This window comes from Tursiops truncatus, chromosome 3 (assembly GCF_011762595.2).
Source record: "Tursiops truncatus isolate mTurTru1 chromosome 3, mTurTru1.mat.Y, whole genome shotgun sequence".
NCBI classification, from domain to species: domain Eukaryota; kingdom Metazoa; phylum Chordata; class Mammalia; order Artiodactyla; family Delphinidae; genus Tursiops; species Tursiops truncatus.
Window position 1 is genome coordinate 21,367,096 of NC_047036.1, and position 19,711 is coordinate 21,386,806.

A 19,711-nucleotide genomic window follows, 5' to 3' on the forward strand; every position below is an offset into this window, starting at 1 on the left:
TCACTGAATTTGTCAACTAAGAACATGGTGTCATTAGGGGGAAGTAAAATGATTAATGCTACTTCAAAAAATTCTTAAATCTGTAATTTAACTTGATTTCTGGGCAAAAGAGGCTATTGAAAATCATCAAATCATTAATTAACAAAATAGCCTGGGACAAATAAAATTTATATAAAACTTGACCACACGTGATACTGAAATTTTCTTTGTTTTCTGTCAAAACATGGTTAAGTGGTGATATTGAGAGAGTGTTTCTCCAGGAAGCCTATGATGATGGGAATTCTTTCTACTCCCAGCCACCACATCCAAAAAGTTTCCAAATACCATGTATGAGAAGTATAGAATGACTGGGAAGCTAATTACCTTTATTATTATGATGGTTTGCATCAAAATGCCAATATTAATTTAAGCTAAATGAAATCATCACCTTTTCTTTTTCTGGACTGAATGCCAGACTAGGCCCCAAAAGCAAACAGTCAGACTTCCTTTGTATCCTTTTAAAAGACTAACATGTTAATATATTACTTGACTACTGATAATAAGTAATAAAAATGAACTAAGAAATACTTTTTGATGAAATTCCTATATGTTGATCTTGTCTAGGACTCTTACTCAAGTATTCTTCAGGTAGAGTCTCCAGTCCCTGTGTCAGTTAGCCTCTGTACTTTGAAACAACACATGCAACGAATGGGGAAAAGAACTTGACTGGGTCTTCTTCCTATGGGAAACACCTTCAATTCCCATACCCCTCGGGCTGTGTGGAACCCATAGAATGAAAAGAACCCAGTACAGACTATGTTTAGTCTTCCTACTAAATCCTACTCTAAAAACAAAAAACAAAAATCATGGCTGTATCTATGTCACCAATTCCTACTTTCACTCCTCATTCCTGGGAGATAATTAAATAGGAGACTAGAAATCATGGTAGATTCCAGGAGCACCTAATACCTGAAAGGCATCATGAAGGATGCCTGGTAAACTTACTATATTTCCCAAGTGCATTTTTTTCTTTCATTTTTCAAGTTACTTTAAAGTTTCCCATACTCCTTTAACTTAGGAAGAATTGACTATGTTCCAGGCAAAGGTAAATTCTTCCTCTTGGTAAATAAAACCTACCCACTACCCATACTACAACTGCACTGTCAATTCTGTCCATATCTGTTGAATCAGTCCCATTTCTTCTCAAAAAGCTGTAGTTTCATTAAACCCTATGTTGATGCCACTTTCTCCTCCAACTATTGCACAATTTTTATCTTCTATTTAGAATTAAATATCTTGAAAAAAAAGTATCATCTATACTCAACTTTTCCTCATCCCATGCACTTTGAACCCATTCCAAATAGACTTTTACTCTCTCAATATTCCCTCAGCAAACATGCTAATGCCCTACTTGTTGCAAAACATATTAGTCATTTCTCAGTCCTTCTTGTATTTGCCCACTTTTCTTTTTTTCCATATGTATATATATTTTAACTTAGATTTCAGGACAGTATACCTTAAATTTTTTTTGAATAATGTTTAACATTATACCTGGGCACCCCACACTCCACACCCCAGTTAATGCATCAAATTTACCATCACAGACATTAAAGTAAAATGTTATATCAGCACTATGATTAATTTATAATTAAATAGCTCATTGAAATACTTTATCTTTTCTCTAACTCTTTAAAGGCAATTGTGATATTCTTCAAAGCATTGGAAAGACATTTTGCAAAACTTTATTCATGTTTTATTTTCTACTTTGTGAAAATTTTTGTGTTAAATGAATGACATTTTGTAGAGTTTCAACAACAAAAGGAAAACAAATACACACAGAATATTTTCCCTTGTTGTGCTCATCACTAAGAAAAAAATGAAATGGTAATTGTGCTTTCTTAATACAAAAAACACCTTAAAAATTAAGAGTCCTGACATTTAAGAGCAGCTGAAAATGAGTAGCTTACTGCTGGCAATATGCCTCTAATATTGTAGCATTGCACACTAAAACTATAAAAAAAACTTTATTTAGATATACATTTAAACATTTCCCAATACTTTATTTTGATAATTAATATAAATTGAGAGATAAAAAACTAATTTTCATGCCAAATTTAAAGTAAAATAAAGAATGGCATAATTTTTTTTCCCAAGTAGAGCTTTATTAGAATAAACAGTATTGTTCCAGAATTATTTCCATTGGATAATTCAAATTATCACAAATGTTAGGGCAATAATTATATTAATGAGTAGAAAATGTGTCTTCCCTTTATAAAACATTAATCTGAGGTTTTATTAACTACTTATTTCAAAGTATATTTTTCAAATCAAAATATTAAAAAGTGATAATCAGTAAAGCAATGTAAGCTAGTTTCATGACTATAGAAATATCATGCCTTAGCTTATTCCCTGAAGAAAAAAATGGAAATGGAGTCTTGGGTGACATTTAGTAATCTTTGACACCGTCCACATTCAAACCATCTAGAAGTTCTCTTGAATTCATCTTTAAAATATATACCAAATATGTTCTTTTCTCCATTTCTAATATTGGAGTCTTAATTCATGCCAAAATCCTCACTGACCTCCACTCTCATAATAGTTTTCTAACTATACTCCTTGGTAACCCTCTTTCCCTGAAACACTGAGCTATTAATGAGAAACAGTCTACCCCAAAACCTGGTGGCTTAAAGAAAGAATGGTTTTTGATTGCTCATAAGTCTACAGAAGAGCTAGATGCTTCTGATGATCTAGACTGGGGTTAGCAGAGCAATTCTGGGCTTGGCGGGGAAGTTCTGGGCTTGGCTTAGGCACACTCACATGTTTGTCAGTCATTAGTCGTTGGCTGATGCAGGATAACCTCAGCTTAGACTACTGGCTCTGTTTCATGCATCTTTTCATGCAGCAGCCTAGCCTGGGCATCTTTTCATGATGACCCCAGTGAGAGAACAGAAGTGTTCAATGCCTTGTGAGACTTAGGCTCAGATCTGAAACACTGCACTCCTGTCACATTCTATTGGCCCAAAGCGTCAAGTCCAAGACAGGTTTAAAAGAGGGAGAAACAGAAATGATGAGAGTTGCTTCAAAGACACATTGCAAGGATTGCAGATGTGATCTGGGGGTTGGGAGAGTGTGGACAATTGGAGTTGCATTACAGTCAATTTACCAAAAACACTAAAATCTATTTTCAAAATAGTATCCAGATTTACACTTCCAGAATATAAGTCAATATACTGCCCCAAACCTTTAATAACTTGTCATTATATTTATAATACATTCCAAACTCCTAATCACGACTTACAATACCCTGTATGGTTTCTGCCTTCTCTGATCTCATCTTCTACTCTACTCAGCAGGGAGCTTTCCTGTGAGTTCATCTGTATATTCCCAGACTGTCGATAAAAAGCCCAACGTATAGTAAACAGTCGTTGAATATTTGCTAAATAAATGAATGGATTAATTAATATGCAAGTATTTTATACAAGGAATGATCAACACGTTTGTTGAGAAAACAAGTATAGCATTGGGAGAAATCCAAGAGATAGGTATCACGTTACTTCATTTTTCTTGTTTACTTTCCTGTTATCCTTGATAGATATTAGGGGGAAAATATAACAGAGTTGAATTTAATCACATTCCACTTCATTGATTTCTGTCCCTCATGCTGCTAAGATCCATACATACCTGAATGTACTAACACAAACACCTACGCTATTGGAAAACTTTATGCCATAGCAAGAGAAAGCTCTTCCTACATCCAAGAATTTGAGCACTTCACATTGAGTTTCAAACCTCCATTTGTCTCTATCAATATTATAGTACACTCTGCAATACAAAATTTTAGACTGAGGCCAACAATCGAAGAAAAAGTACTATAAAGAATATTGTTGATTCAAATGACAAAATTGTATGATGAAAAGTAAATTAGGTAAAATATTACTTGTAAATGTACTGAGGTTGATAACTATAGTGTAAATTTCCCTATTGTTACAAAACACTTATGTTTTATGGTTAGAGGGCCACAATATATTCAGCTTTACAAATTGTTCAAAAATCATTTGTGTGTGCCTGTGTGTATGTGTGTGTGGAGAGATATTCAGGGAGCACATGATAAAGTGCATATATAGATGGGTAAGATAATAATGAACTGGGTAAAAGCTTATATATGTTCTTTGCAATATTCTTCCTGTCTGTTCTCAAGATACTCTTTGCTCCAAAATTCTAGAATTTTTATGTATTTTTTTCAAAATAAAAGTTATTATATTATATACTACAATAATGAATCTAGACAAAATGTCTACCACTGTACATTTGGTGTCCCCCCCATTCCCCGCAATCTTTTATGCGTTGCATATCATTTTGTTTTCTTCATGCCTTTTGCAGACTGTTCACACATATTAGAGCCTAATTAAAGAGCTATCATTTGAGCAGGACTTACTCTTTGGATTTTCTTTATATCAATGTGTATCAATAAAGACTAGGAAGGGAAAACTGAGTCATTGAGTTTTTCAGTTACTGCTACATTAGTAATTTATAGCCAGATACTATGAGACACAAGAACTTGGTATTCAGGCACCTGGAATTGGAATTTAGATCTTTTCTTTCTTTACTCTACCATATACCAAATTGTAGCGAATGCCCTGTCTCATCTCATTGGAATACCCTGTGCTACTTCTTCCTTTGCTGCCAGAAAAACCACTTCATTTGATGTTTCCCTGGATTTTTCGCTCATTTTCTTCTTTATAATATTTTTGTTTCCCAGTGGGAGTGCATTTCCATAGTGATGCTGCAGTATATATATCTGTCCAGGTTGTAACCACTGTGTTATAACAGAGTCTAAAGTGATGCAAAACACGCTTCAAAATCTTAATAAACTCCAAGACTTGAGCTGACTTTCCTTAATAATAGAACACCAGTATCAACATATAAGGTCAAATATAAATGTTGGAGTCTTTGAGGAAGTGCTCATTACCATTTTTGAGTGGTCTTGTTGATTTCTTACTCAAATAAAATATGTATAAAGTATGTACTTTTTGGCCCCACAAATGTAACAGCAATAGCATTCTATAATATGTGACTTTGAATCAAAACCAATCCATATAAGTTTAATTTTTCTTTAATCTTCCTGGGGAATAGAGGGCAGCTGTAGAGCACTTAAACTTTGAAGTTTTATTTGCTATTTATCATCAGACCCTTCTTTGGACCTCAATCCAGCCTCTGGCTTCTTTTTGTTTTCCTGGCCACTTGCTTCAATAACATCATTATCCATCGCTGTCTATCCTCTTTCTTCATTTTGTCCAGGTATATCTTTGTCAGAGAATTGCTTAACCTTCATCATATTAACATCAGTTCTTTTCATCATAAGTTTTCTACTACTTGCACACTATACCCCAAGTATACCTTAACAGAAGGAAAAGTTGGAAAACACAGCTGGGAAACAGGAAGTCATGTATTGTTGGCCAAGTTTTTTCTATAGATGATTAGAGCTAACAGCATGACAAAAATATCCTCTCTATAAGACAATTAAATAGAAACATTTTTTTTTTTTGATCCTCAACTGAAGGAACCAGAGCAGAAAAGATGAAGTGGTTAGTTTTCATGCCAAATCAAGATGATCTATGGCTGAGTCAATAATAGAATTCCTGGTATATAACATATGTGCCCAAGGCATCTTCTGACCCATAAGAAAAGTTTCAGCCTTGTCTATGACTCTTATAGTAAAGCTAGCCATAAGGTTTGTTGAAATTACACAATTGACCTGTTTAGAACAGGAAGTGACCTTATAAATCCTTAATATATTTATTCTAGATATTCAACTGTTGAACATTGGCTAAATAGAGCTTAGATCAAAGAAAAAAGCAACTGTTTGATTCTTCCGTTGCGGAGCACAGGCTCCGGATGCGCAGGCTCAGCAGCCGTGGCTCACAGGCCTAGCCACTCCGCGGCATGTGGGATCTTCCTGGACCGGGGCACAAACCCATGTCCCTGCATTGGCAGGTGGACTCTCAACCACTGTGCCACCAGGGAAGCCCAGTTTGATTCTTAATGGAGTGTTCTTTCAATGTTTCAATATTTTAGTGTAGAAAATGTATAATTTAATATTAGCATGTAAACATAGATTGTTTCCTCTGTAATGTTGCAGCTTTAGTAAGAAATATGTTTTTAAGAAGACAGGTAAAATTGACAGTACATGGTTTAATTGGATTTCTTTTTTCCTATAATCTTGATGCCTTGACTTTGGATATATTTGATATATGTTTATAGCATTAAATTGAATTCAATATTCCTGTTGAATTCAATCCTGTAAATCCTGTAAATTGCATAATCAAAGGTTTTAGTTTTCCAAATGGTAAATACTTCTAAATGTTGTGATGCACAATTGCAATTATAAAAGCATTGAAAAACTAACCAGTCTCTGGAAAAAGGGAACATATGTTCTACAATTTTAACTATAATTTCAAGACACAGTGTTATATTTAATTCTTAAGCAAATAGCTACTGAGAACTCACTATATTCAAGATTATTTGGTTCTATGACATTGTGGAATTTTCCAAAGATTATTAAAAGATAATCAACATGGAGAGATGTTTCATAAAATATACTCAATGGCAAATGACACTTTAACAAAAGCTAATTCTTTACAACTATTTGAACCTGAGCTAACAATTCTAGGATCCCACAAAACATACTTAGGATGCCAATGGATAAGAAAAACATAGGCCATAATAGTGAGTGTTCTGGATCCATAGTTACAAAAATGGTATTTTCTTTAGTAAGAGTTAGAGAATTTGGAATGATGTATTCATATTCTATTCTTACATTGGCTGGAACGTGACTGCTGGACTCTCTGTTGGGAGTCACGGTAGATAGCCAATTTAGTCACAAGGTTAGTCTGGGATTAGGATTGTAAACATGACAATCATCATCAATACCTGTGTGCCTCTCCTTTCAGGAAGCACAGGAGACTATGCTTCCCAGACCTCTTGTACTTAGGTAGAATCTAGTTCTTCCTAAAGAGCTTCAAACAGGAATGATATGCATGACTCCTGGGCTGAGTTATATTTTTCTTTCTCTTTCCATGCTTATGTGTGTTAGAAGCCATATCTTGACATGATCATGCCATACACTGAAAATGGACTGGATCCATGGGTCTCTAAAGAGTCATCAGACTGCAGCAGACTTTGGCAGATCAACAAATAATCTTTTGTTGTGTTAAATCACTGGGGTTTCTGGATTTTATGGTACTTCTAGTTTAAAATAACTTATCTTGAATAATATAAAGATTTAAATTTAGTAGACAGCAGTTAAGAAGCGGGAGTAAGTTATGAACTAGGGAAAATATTTGAAAGTTGGGAAGTAAGACTTTGGTCCTATGGAGACACACAAAATCAAAAGGCAGATAAGTCTAAAGTAAAAAAAAAAAAAAGTCCACACTTCTTGATGTTTGGACATGACAAACAGATGTTTTGTTTTTCAGAAATTAGATAAGAAAATAAAAAGTATTATTATCTGACAAAACAATGTTGCTTATTCCACAAGCATCCTGTAGATTTGATCAAAAATTATGAAAATGTGCTGTTTTTCTTCATAGGTCTGCTCACTAAAGTTCTTTTAAAAATTTCTTAAAATAAGAGTCTCTAAATCCTTTGGAAGAATTCACTTTAGATATTTACTATATACTCACTATATATGTTTACTTATATGTTTGAAAATATATGCATTTCTATATTTCCCTATCTTAAAATGGGAATATTAATTTTTCCCATATTAGAGATTTGTTTAGTATTAAACAAATTATTACACATATTACTGGTTGGGTGCTTCTGATGGCAAACTCTTGGACAAAAGTTAGCTGGCATGATGTTTTCAGTACGTTTAGCGTCAACATCTGTGCAAGGAAGGGGGAGGAAGTAAAAATGGGCCAAGGGAGTAGTTCAGCTGCAATACAGGCATGGCAACAATCTCAACTGATCACTTGAAGGAACTCTGGATTGAGAATGGTCTTTCAAAGTTTTACATAGTTGAACTGAAATGTCCAGGCCTTTACAGTTCACAAGAATCCATCATTGGATGTGACCTACCAGGGAAGGGAAAATAGCAGGTGGGACCCCATGATTTTCACTGTTCACCACAATAGGAACAGACTTAAGCATATTGTTGTAAATGCTTGTCAATTTTTTATAATATAACAGCAAAATCTATATTCCCTAGTTAATACATTAATTACATTTGAGGGTATACATTAAAATTAGACAAAATTGCTATAAAGGTAAAGTAGTTGTATTTTTTAAAGCTATCATTTATTACTGGTTCCAAAATCTGATAATTCTCGCTATGAATGAGAAGTCTATAGTGGAGAAGGTAGATGTTATAGCTGGCTTCTTTTCCCTTTGAAATTCCCCACTCTCCTGATCTCAATAATTACTTTTATGGCTCCACTTGTGTTGGGGCCAGGAAAAAAGTATTTCAAAAGAAAAGAGAAAAAAAATTGTGCACAGCTTATTTATTTCAGACCTGGCTTCAGGGAGTCTGAGGCTGGTTTTGTCACCTGTGGAGTTTTGGTGCTCATTGATTGATTCAAATCTTTGGGGTTAATCACTGGCAGTGCTCAAGTCAGGATATGTCTTGTGTAGATGGCAATTCCTATTATCAATATGCCTTTACCCCTGTTTCTAGCAGCTTATATCACAGAGACTTTCTCTGAGCATTAATCTTGCACTTTCAGGCAAGCCATTATGACTTGGTACATTTAAAATTTACTCAATCCAGTGGATTTCCAAAGATTGGTCATTGGGAAAACGCAAGCATCCTTGTGCTGAAAAGCATGAAAGGACAAATCCTAATCCAGTTCTCTCTCTTTCTCTCTTGCTCTTCTATGTCAGCTCCAGTCAGCCACTCTCCTTTGGAAATTGTCAGTTGTAAGGTTTCAGAAAAGTTTCTAAGGCTTTCTTAGGTAAACCTTACCTTCTAAGGTTTTCTAAGGTAAAGTTTCTAAGGTTTCAGAGATAATGTCCCCCACAGTCATTGGAGGATGTGTCAGTGTGGTCCTGTGTTCATGTGGTCAGGTGGTCACAGTGATCACCTGGTCATGTATCAGTGGTCAAGAGACACCATCTTCACTGCGCTTATAGTTGTGGGATGCAAACTCCACCCTCCTCATAGGACCATAGTATCAGGAGGATCTTGACAACTCTAATAAAGCAAATATCTTGTTTATTGATTTCTCACCTCCTTTATATCGAGTTTGAAAATGACTTATGGGTGGTAAAATCACTTTGAAGATTTTTCATGAACAGTTTAGTTACTTATATTAAAACTGGGCGGAGGTGGGGGGGATTACAAGACATCACTTTTTTTAACTCTGTGTCCTCAGCTGAAACATCAAAAGAGGAAGAATCCTACTTAACATTCTGTCATAGATTTTGTTTCATTTCATAGGCCATGTTTGAAAGACTGATAGCATAAAATATTTGGTTTATCATTCAATCTGGAAAACACAAAGTTTCTGAGAATCAGGCATTCTTAAATCTAGTGCAAATCAAGTGAACCACATTACTGAGCACCTTATTAAATTTAAATGTATATAGACTTTGATCTAGTAATTCTATTTTTATGAGTTTATCCTATAGAAGTATTCAAATTTACAGGGAATTTTCAAAATGGCATTGTTTTTTTTTTGTAAAAAGGTAGAGACAAATTAATTGTTTCTCAGAATGGGAGATTTATTTATCTAATATACTCTAAATGGAACATTATTTTGTACATAAGACAATATATTAGATATCTATGATGCTGAAAAGTGTTAGGTGAGGAAAGATTAAAAATTACAAGGTATAATAGAATATTTCATTTATTTATAAGTTTAGATACATATACTCATATACATGTATGTATTATACATGTATTCACATATAAATGAAAATTTTGAGAAAATCAATAAGTAATTGTTAAACAGTAGATAAATCTAAGCAGATAACTCTTATTTGTAATTGAAAGGAAAATATCTTTCATGTTATATATAACAGAACTATTTTAATATAATTTAAATAATACATATGAGTATAGTGAATTATTAATATTTGCTCAATAATTTATAAAGTTATGGATATCAAATCATTCAACAAATATGAATTCAAAATTTATAGGAACATATAAATACTGATTAAATAAACAAATATAAAAACTTCCATAAGATATAACCAAAAAATATTAAGGACTGAGATTGACAGCTTGCAAAGAGCTTCCTTAGTCTTGTTTCTTTTTTTAAACATAATTGAATAAAATTTGTGATAAAATACAAACCATAAAATTTAAACATATTAAAATGTAAGTAAGCCTATATTATCTTTTGAATGAAACAATTAGAGAATTATGGAAACAGGTAATTGAAGAAAATTATCTGGTATTCCTGACATTCAAAGTAGAAAGAAATAAATTTTGATCCCCTAATTCTGACACTCAAAAGCAAGAATGAAACATTCTTTGTGGAAAAGTGGTCAGAAAGACAAGGACAACTTAAGAGGCAAAGAAACCAAACAGACATTTTTCCAAAGAAGATACACAAATAACCAACAGGTACATGAAAAGGTGCTCAACATTACTAACCATCAGGGAAATGCAAATCAAAAGCACAATGAGATATCACCTCAACCTGTTAGAATAGCTATTACTAAAAAACACCAAATAAACAAACCAACAACAACATAAAAAACAAGAGACAATGCTGGCAAGAATATGGAGGAAAGGGAATGTTTGTGCACTGCTCATAGGAATGTAGATTACTACAGTTGCTGTGGAAAACTGTAGGGAGTTTCCTCAAAAATTAAAAATAAATCTATCAGGCTTCCCTGGTGACTCAGTGGTTGAGAGTCCGCCTGCCAATGCAGGGGACACAGGTTTGTGCCCCGGTCCGGGAAGATCCCATATGCGGTGGAGCGGCTAGGTCTGTGAGCCATGGCCGCTGAGCCTGTGCATCCGGAGCCTGTGCTCCGCAACAGGAGAGGCCACAAGAGTGAGAGGCCCGCGTACTGCAAAAAAAAAAAAAAAAAGAGAGAGAGATCTATCATATGATCCAGCAATCCCACTACTCGTTATATATCCAAAGAAAATGAAAACAGGATCTTGAAGAGACATCTGCACTCCCATGTTCATTGCAGCATTATTCACAATATCTAAGGTATGGATAACCTAAGTGTCCATCAATGGAAAAATGGATAAGGAAGATGTGGTTTATATATACAATGAGAAAGTAGAAAATCCTGCCATTTGTGACAGCAAGGATGGCACTGAGGGCATTAGGATAAGTGAAATAAGTCGGAGAATGACAAATACTATATGATATCACTTACATGTGGAATCTAAAAAAGCTGAACTCAGAAACACAGAGTAGAATAGTGGTTACCAGGAGCTGGGAGGTGGAGGAAATGGGGGGATGTTGGTCAAAGGGTACAATCTTCTAGTTAGATGAGTAAGTTCTGGTGATATAATGTACAACAGCATGATTACACTTAACAAAATTAGTATATACTTGAAATTTGCTAAGAGAGTAGATCTTTAATATTCTCACCATAAAAAAGAAATGGTAATTATGTGATGTGGTGGAGGTGTTAGCTAATACTGTGGTGGTGATTACTTTGTAATATATAAGTGTATTAAATTAAGACATTGTATACTTTAAACTTATATGTGTTATATATCACTTGTATATAGCTGGGAAAGCATAAATGAAGGAACTTGTTTCACTTTTCCTTTTCTTTCCCAAACTTTTCTACTTAGTTTGTCTTTGGCATAAAGTTGTCTACATTTTTAAGGATAGTGAACTGTTTTTGTCCTAGAGTACAGCAGTTAAGAAGGCAGTAGAACAGAAAAAAAAAAAAAAAAAGGGAAGGGGGTAAAAACTGAGATTACTTATGTGCATTTTAGAATGCCATTGAATTGAAATTATAATGTAATTGTTTCCTTGATGCAATATAAAAGGACTGTGAGAAGTCAATGAGTTTTCCCTGATCTCTTCAAGAACAAACCATAGGAAAAAGTGTTCAGTACAACCAAATACATACCAGGATTAAGAATTATATATATATATATATATATATATATATATATACACACACACACACACACACACACAAGAAAAAGAGAATCAAAGAAAAAATATTCAGTTTTGGTAAATCTAAAACACAATTTCATAGAAAAATATCTGGAAATAAATAGACATCAATCTTTTTGGGGATAGCAGAATGTAGAAGCTAATAGTAAAATTAATATTATCTATTTTCAAAAACTTAACACGTTATTTACTTGTAGTTAGAAATTAAATCAGTATGTGTACTACATGCAATTTTATCTTACTTTAACTGTGTCTAAGCATGACTGTTTTGTTTCCCATCTACACCTCCAACCACACATTTAAATAAGTTAAGATATGATAAATATTTGTTGACTTTTTTGGGGGGGTACCTTATTTTAACAATTTCTTTCTTTGAAAAAGGTATCCAGATTTTTTTGAGAATTAATTCTCTTCTATTGTTTTAAGATTATTTTTTTTTTTTTTTGGTGGTATGCAGGCCTCTCACTGTTGTGGCCTCTTCCGTTGCAGAGCACAGGCTCTGGACGCACAGGCTCAGTGGCCATGGCTCATGGGCCCAGCCGCTCTGCGGCATGTGGGATTCTCCCAGACCAGGGCACGAACCCGTGTCCCCTGCATTGGCAGGCAGACTGTCAACCACTGTGCCACTAGGGAAGCCCTGTTTTAAGATTCTTTTGTGAGCATATAGTATGGGATCGTATCTCCATTTATCCCCAGACCTTTATTTTTTTCTTTTCTTTCTTTTTCTTCCTTTTTATTTCTTTTTCCTGCTCTCCTCTTCTCTTCCTTTCCCTTCCTTTCACTTAACTTCTCTGTGCATTAATACTCTCTCTCACACACACAGTTATGAAGATGAAGTATACGTTCATATCTACCACTGAAGTTAAGCTGATCTCTAGAATTCAGTACTAGGACAACAACAACAAAAAATCTGTAAATAAGCATTCACTCTAGTAACTTCATCCAGACAAGGTTGTGGAATAGTTACAGTTCTTAAGACCCCAGAGCCCATGTCCCTTTACTTGTTCTTTCAGCCTTTCCTTCAATCTGTGAGTTAGTATCTTTACAGAAAATCTCAAACACTTACAAAAATTTAGGCATTGATTTTTACTTTCATCCAAAAGAGAAATACATACAGTATACGAAAAAAATGCCCCAATACATTGGCCATTAGGTGATGAAGGATAATAATCCCTGAGAGAAGGGAAATAAGTAAGATAATCCTATGATTTCCCCAGTTTAATGCCTGTAGAGAGTTGCTAGGTCACATGGAGACAAGGGAAATGCAGATTAAGTCAGCCTGTCTCCCTAGATGAGGAGACAGAGCTGGGAGTCTCTGGAGGTCAAAGAAGCCTGATATTATGAAAGAGTGTACTGATGATGAGAGAGCTGAAACAGGGAGAATCCAGATATCTCTAGAGAGGCCCTCACTTGAATTTTCAGCTGATATTAATCAGTGCCTGGATTTGAGGACATTGTCCAAGGATAAGAAAGAACCACCTTAAAGGAACAAGATGATCAATCTCCATGCTCACCTAGGGCCAGAAATAGTTCCTGCTCCTCCAAACAAACATGCATAAACTTATAAACTTATAAAAAGAGGATTGAGTAGAATACTCATAAGAGTTTTGTGTCAATAGTGGGCAGAATTAACTCTAAAATAAACACTACTCTCATCCCAGATAATAAAGCAAAAAATAAAAGTAACAAACTATTTTCAAGAAACTTAATTTTGTTCCAGAAAACAGCAAGGTATATAAGAATATCAAAATATCAACCACAAGATAAAATTCACAATGTCAGATATCCACTTAAAACTTACCAGACACACAAGAAAGAAAATATAAGCAAAATGAAAAGAAACATTAACCTCTAGAAACGTATTTGTAAGTGACACAGATTAAACACTTACTAAAAAAGCACATTAAAAGTTATTATAGGGCTTCCCTGGTGGCGCAGTGGTTGAGAGTCTGCCTGCCAATGCAGGGGACACGGGTTCGTTCCCCGGTCCGGGAAGATCCTACATGCCGTGGAGCGGCTGGTCCCGTGAGCCATGGCCACTGAGCCTGTGCTTTCGGAGCCTGTGCTCCGCAATGGGAGAGGCCACAACAGTGAGAGGCCCACGTACCGAAAAACAAAAAGTTATTATAAATGAATTTTCTGTTTTCAAAAAGTCAAGATAAAGATGAACATTTTTAGAAACTCAGAAGATTAAAAAAATAGGACTTCTGCTTCATGAAAACTATAGTGCTTACAAGGAAAAACAAATTGATGCAATTAGACATTACAGTAGTAGAAGCTAGTGAACTTGATGACATAGCGATAGAAACTACCTAAAATAAAACACAGAGAGAAAGAAAAGGCAAAAATAAACAGTCTCAGTGAGCTGTGGACAATTTCAAGCAGACTAAAGTATATGTCATTAAAATCATTGAAGGAGATCAGTAAGAAGCAGGTTCAGAAAAATATATTTCAAAAAGTATACAAAAGCTACAAATTTGATAAAAAGTATAAACCCACATATCAAAGAAGATTAAAGAAACCCAAGAACAAGAAATATGTCACCAAGGCATATAATAATTAAATTGCTTGAAAACACTGTCAAAGCAAAAACAAAAAAAAGAGGAAAAAGGACACAATAGGTACAAATGGGAGGAGGGGGAAACCCCATGAGATTGGCAGCAGATTTCTCTTCAAAAATAATGCAAGATAGGGACTTCCTTCGTGGTCCAGGTGTTAAGAATCTGCCTTCAAAAGCAGGATACACGGGTTCAATCCCTGGTCGAGGAACTAAGATCCCACATGCTGTGGGGCAACTAAGACTGCACTCTCTAGAGCCCACATACCACAACTACTGAGCCCATGCACTCTGTAGCCAGCACACAACTAGAGAGAGAAGCCCACATGCCTCAACCAAGAGCCTGTGCACCACAACTAAAGATCCCGTATGCCGCAACTAAGACCTGAAGCACTCAAATTTAAAAAAAAATGCAAGCTAGAAGTCAGTATAGCATCATCTTTAAAGTACTGGAAGGAAAAATTTGCCAAACCAAGATTATATACTTCATGAAAAAACATATTTTAAAAAGTAAGGCATTAAAAAAACATTGCAAGCATAGAAAATTTGAAAAAACTCATCATCCAAAGAACTGAAATATAAGGTAGTCCTTCAAGCATAAGGAAAATAATATCAGTAGGAATTCCTGATCTTCATGAAGGAATGAAGAGCACTTGAAATTTATGTAGGTGAAGATAACTTTTTTTTTATTATTTTATCTATTCATATGTCATCGGGTCTGAGAAACTGTCACAGTCAAGAAAAGAACAGGAGACATGACTAGTTAATGTAAGGTAGTTTCCTTAATGATATCATGTAACAGAAAAAGGACATTAGGTAAAAACTAAGAAAATCTGAACAAATATCGACTTTAGTTAATAACAATATATCAATATTGGTTCACTTATTGCTACAAATGCACCATACAAATATAAAATATTGATAATAGAAGATACTAAAGACAAAATATTGATAATATTGATAATAGAAGATAATATTAATAATAGAAGATACAGGGTGGGGACTCTCAGCACTATCATCTCAATGTTTCTGTAACACTAAAACTGTTCTGAAAATAAAAAGTATTTGAAATTAAAAAAGAAAATTGCACCCAGATGGTAAAAGAAGAAAGCTATCTCTATGTTCTGACACCATTTTTGTTTTGTTTTGTTTTGTTTTTTTGGCCCCACTGTGCAGCACACGTACCTTAGGTCTCTGACCAAGGATGGAACCTGTGCCCCCTGAAATGGAAGTGCAGAGTCTTAACCACTGGACCACCAAGAAAGTCCCTGACACCATGATTTTTGATGTAAAACATCAATGCAATCTACAACGAAGCTGAGAGAGAGAGAGAGAGGGAGAGATGAAGCTACTAGTGAAGTTTTAGGATACAAGATTAATATATACAACCCATTAATTTCTCCACACACTAACAACCAAAACTTAAAAAATGAAATTTAGAGAACAATGACATTAACAACACTGTAAAAATGTAAAATATTTAGGGAAAAATTTGTCAATTTTTTGCAAGAACTGTTTTCTGAAGAAATGTAAAACATTACCTATAAAGAGAACCTAGATAAATGGAGAGAGATATCATGTTCATGCAATGGAAACAATAATTTAAGATATCATTTTTTTCTAAACCACGTATAGATGTAGTGCAATCATAACCAAATACCAGCTAGCTTATTTGTAGAAACTGAAAATGTGACTCTAACGTTCAGTTAAATACAAAGTCACTACAGTGACCAAAACAATTTGAAAAAGAAACAGGAAAAGATGTATTTCCTTGCTTTAGGAGTTACTAAATGGCTACAGTATTCAAGATTGTGCCTTACTGTCATCAGCTTAGACCCATCACTCAATGAATAAGGATAGTGAGCCAACTGTCTTATTTTCAACAAAGGTGCAAAGGCAGTACAGTGGAAAGAGTATATATTCTTAAGAAATGGCACTGGAACAACTGGATATCCATATGCCAAACAGTGAATTTTGATCCATTCCTTAGACTATGTACAAAAATAAACTAGAATGTATTGTGGTTCTAAATACTCCTGGAAGCAAACATAGAGAAAAAGAATTGTGACCTTGGATTAATGAAGGATTTCTTAGGTACAATACCAAAAGCACAATCTATAAATATAATTTACACATTAGACTTCAAACAAATTGAGACTATGTGCTCTTTGATGAAAGACACTGTTAAGAGAATGAAAAAACAATGTAAGACTGGGAAAGATATTTGCAAGTCATATTTCTGATAATGAACTTGTACTCACAACACATAAAGAATTCTCAATACTTAAAGGAAACAGATCAAATAAAAAAATAGGTAGAAGATTTAAATAGACACTTAGCAAAGAAGATGTATAGATGACAAATAAGCATATGGAAAGATACCACCATTAAACATTAGGGACATGAAAATTAACACTACAATGAAAAGATATTACATACCTATTAAAATCTTCTAGAAACAAAGGCACCCTATCCATATAGTTCCACTTTTTCTTGGATTCCTCACAGCAAGATGGCTTCTTACATTGTATCTCAGTATTCTGAGTGAGGATGTTCCAGAAAACTAGGGAAAATCTGGGTCACCTTTTATGATATGGATTTGGAAGTCACACAGTTTATTAGTCAAAGCAGTACCATAGTTTATTAGTCAAAGCAGTACCTATTGATGAAAGAATGGCCAGGGTACAATGTAAAAAAGCATGTGGGACCAGAGATATTGCTGCATCAATCTTTGGAAAATATAATGTCTTCCACAATGGGATCCACATATTCATAGAGTTTCTAAGAATTTCCCCACAAACTACTTATAATTGTAAAGGAAAAGAAAAGTGCCCATACACTATCAAGATTAAGAGAGATGTCTACCAATGAGGAGCAATTAGAATGCTATCCTCCTCTACGTAGTTAGATCCAGTTCACCTAGATAAGATCATCCCTCCTAATTATGCAAATATGGGAAGATGGAAAGATATTATCCCAGGATTACCATGTTACTAAGGGATTAAATCTTCTGTTCTTTTATATACCTGGTATGGAAAGCTTGTCCTTGCAGAAGATAGGTACCAATTTTAAAAGTCTATCTTAAAATGTTCAAAGTTGACTCCCTACAAATTTCCATTCTCTCATTCCCTAGTATCACAGTATTTTCACTTTATGGTGCATAGGTATAAGATATAAAGTAATATATTACTGCTTCTCCCCTTGAATTTACAATGTTATCTCTTTATTTGAGACAAGCATCCAGTCATTTTCTTCCCTCTTGTCACAAGTGCATATTGTTACTATAGTTCTTTAGATAATTGTCTTTCCTTTTTATTACCCAGTTTTTGGCTGACTTCCACATCACAGCTACTATAATATAATATGAATGACTCCTAAGCAAAAGATAGTCTTGAGCCTGCTGACCAGAAAAATCTACATGTCTACAGGTGTTAGAGATTTAGCAATACATTTAGGATCTCTTTCGAGAAAGTGAAAAGTGGCAAATTGTGCCTGGTTATTTGGCACATTTTTAAACCCTAAGTTATATTTGTCATCATATCAGGAGTTAGAAAGGGATCCTGTTCTATCTTTGTATGATAATCAAAATATTAATTCTTTCATAGGGCTATATAATTTTAAGAACTTGGTTTCTAGTCAATCTGGGATCAAAATAAGCTAAAAATGTCCTTGTAATTTTGCCTTTCCTCTGAATAGGGTTACTATGACTAACTAAATATAAACATTTTGTTTACAAATCCAGGTCAGAGCAGAATACAAACATCTTAAATAAATTTGAAAATTGAAGATAGTATATTATGTAAAAATAAAATTATATGTGGCTAAAATGAAAGATTTGTTCTTCTATACTCAGGGAGTGGTAGTAAAAAGAGGTGAAGTAAGGAATATACCCTTTTTCATTAAATATGAGGAAAATAAAAAGATAATCTATCCTGTCTAGGATTTTTGAAAATATATCACTTTGAATGTCACTACTGTAGAAAGTTTTGGTGATAGGTGAAACATATTCTCTTGAGAAAAAAAATTGGTACAGTAACATTTACATCTTTAATTGGAATAATCAATGTGAATCTGTATCTTTTATAATATATTTTCCCCAACTCTGTCCATATTATACATGGCTGAAGAATATCAGTGAATTCTTGCTTACTACCCACTCTGTTCATCCCCAGTATTTTAATTACACCTCTTACTACTGTCCTCTAAGGGGACACCTTGAATGTCACTGATCTTTCATGGCCCTAGGATGCAAGGAAAATGTCAGGTTGAATCTGGTAACACTGTTGTTGTTAGAAACCATGGGTGCTGTAAAAGATGATAGGTGCAGAATAAAAGAGATAGCTTAAGTGACTCTCATTATGCAATATTTGAAAATATCAGCTGTAACAATGGTATAAGTAGTAATAATAATTGCCTCTGTTGAGTCTGTAAAAGACTAGGATTCCCTGGTGATGTTCAAATGAGAAAAGTCAATGTAAAATGCATAAAAAGAAAAATATATTACTGAAGAAGCATAACTAGAATAAAAAGAATTTCTAAACAATTTTAATGAGACGTTCAAAGTATTTAAATGTTAGTTTTCTCTTTTTAACAGAATAGTAGCTTGCAAAACATGAACATATATATCATACATGTAACAGAGTTAGCTTTATAGGCCTATGACTTGTGCAGTTGCACAGAACCCAGTGTTTATCCAGCCACTATGCTTGGTTTAATGCTCTGGTGTCACCATCTTGAAATTCTTAATAATTTTATCTTTGAAATTGTGTTTGGCAAGCAAAGTCTGACAAGACCATTGAGCATGCAAGTGAGCAGAGGAAATACACACAATATGCATGTCCTAGTTCCTTGATACCCTATTTATATATCCAATGAGCACAGGGTTCTGGGGAAACCACAATGCATGGTAGTTCAGTGGGAGTCAAAGAAAATGCAAGATAAGCCTGTTATGGTACCATATCTTGGGTCCACTTTGAGTCTTTCTGAACTACAGTGCATTGGGAGCCATGGGGATTCTGTGCTCATTTCATCAATAGGTATAACTGAATAAACCAGCTCACCTAAAGCC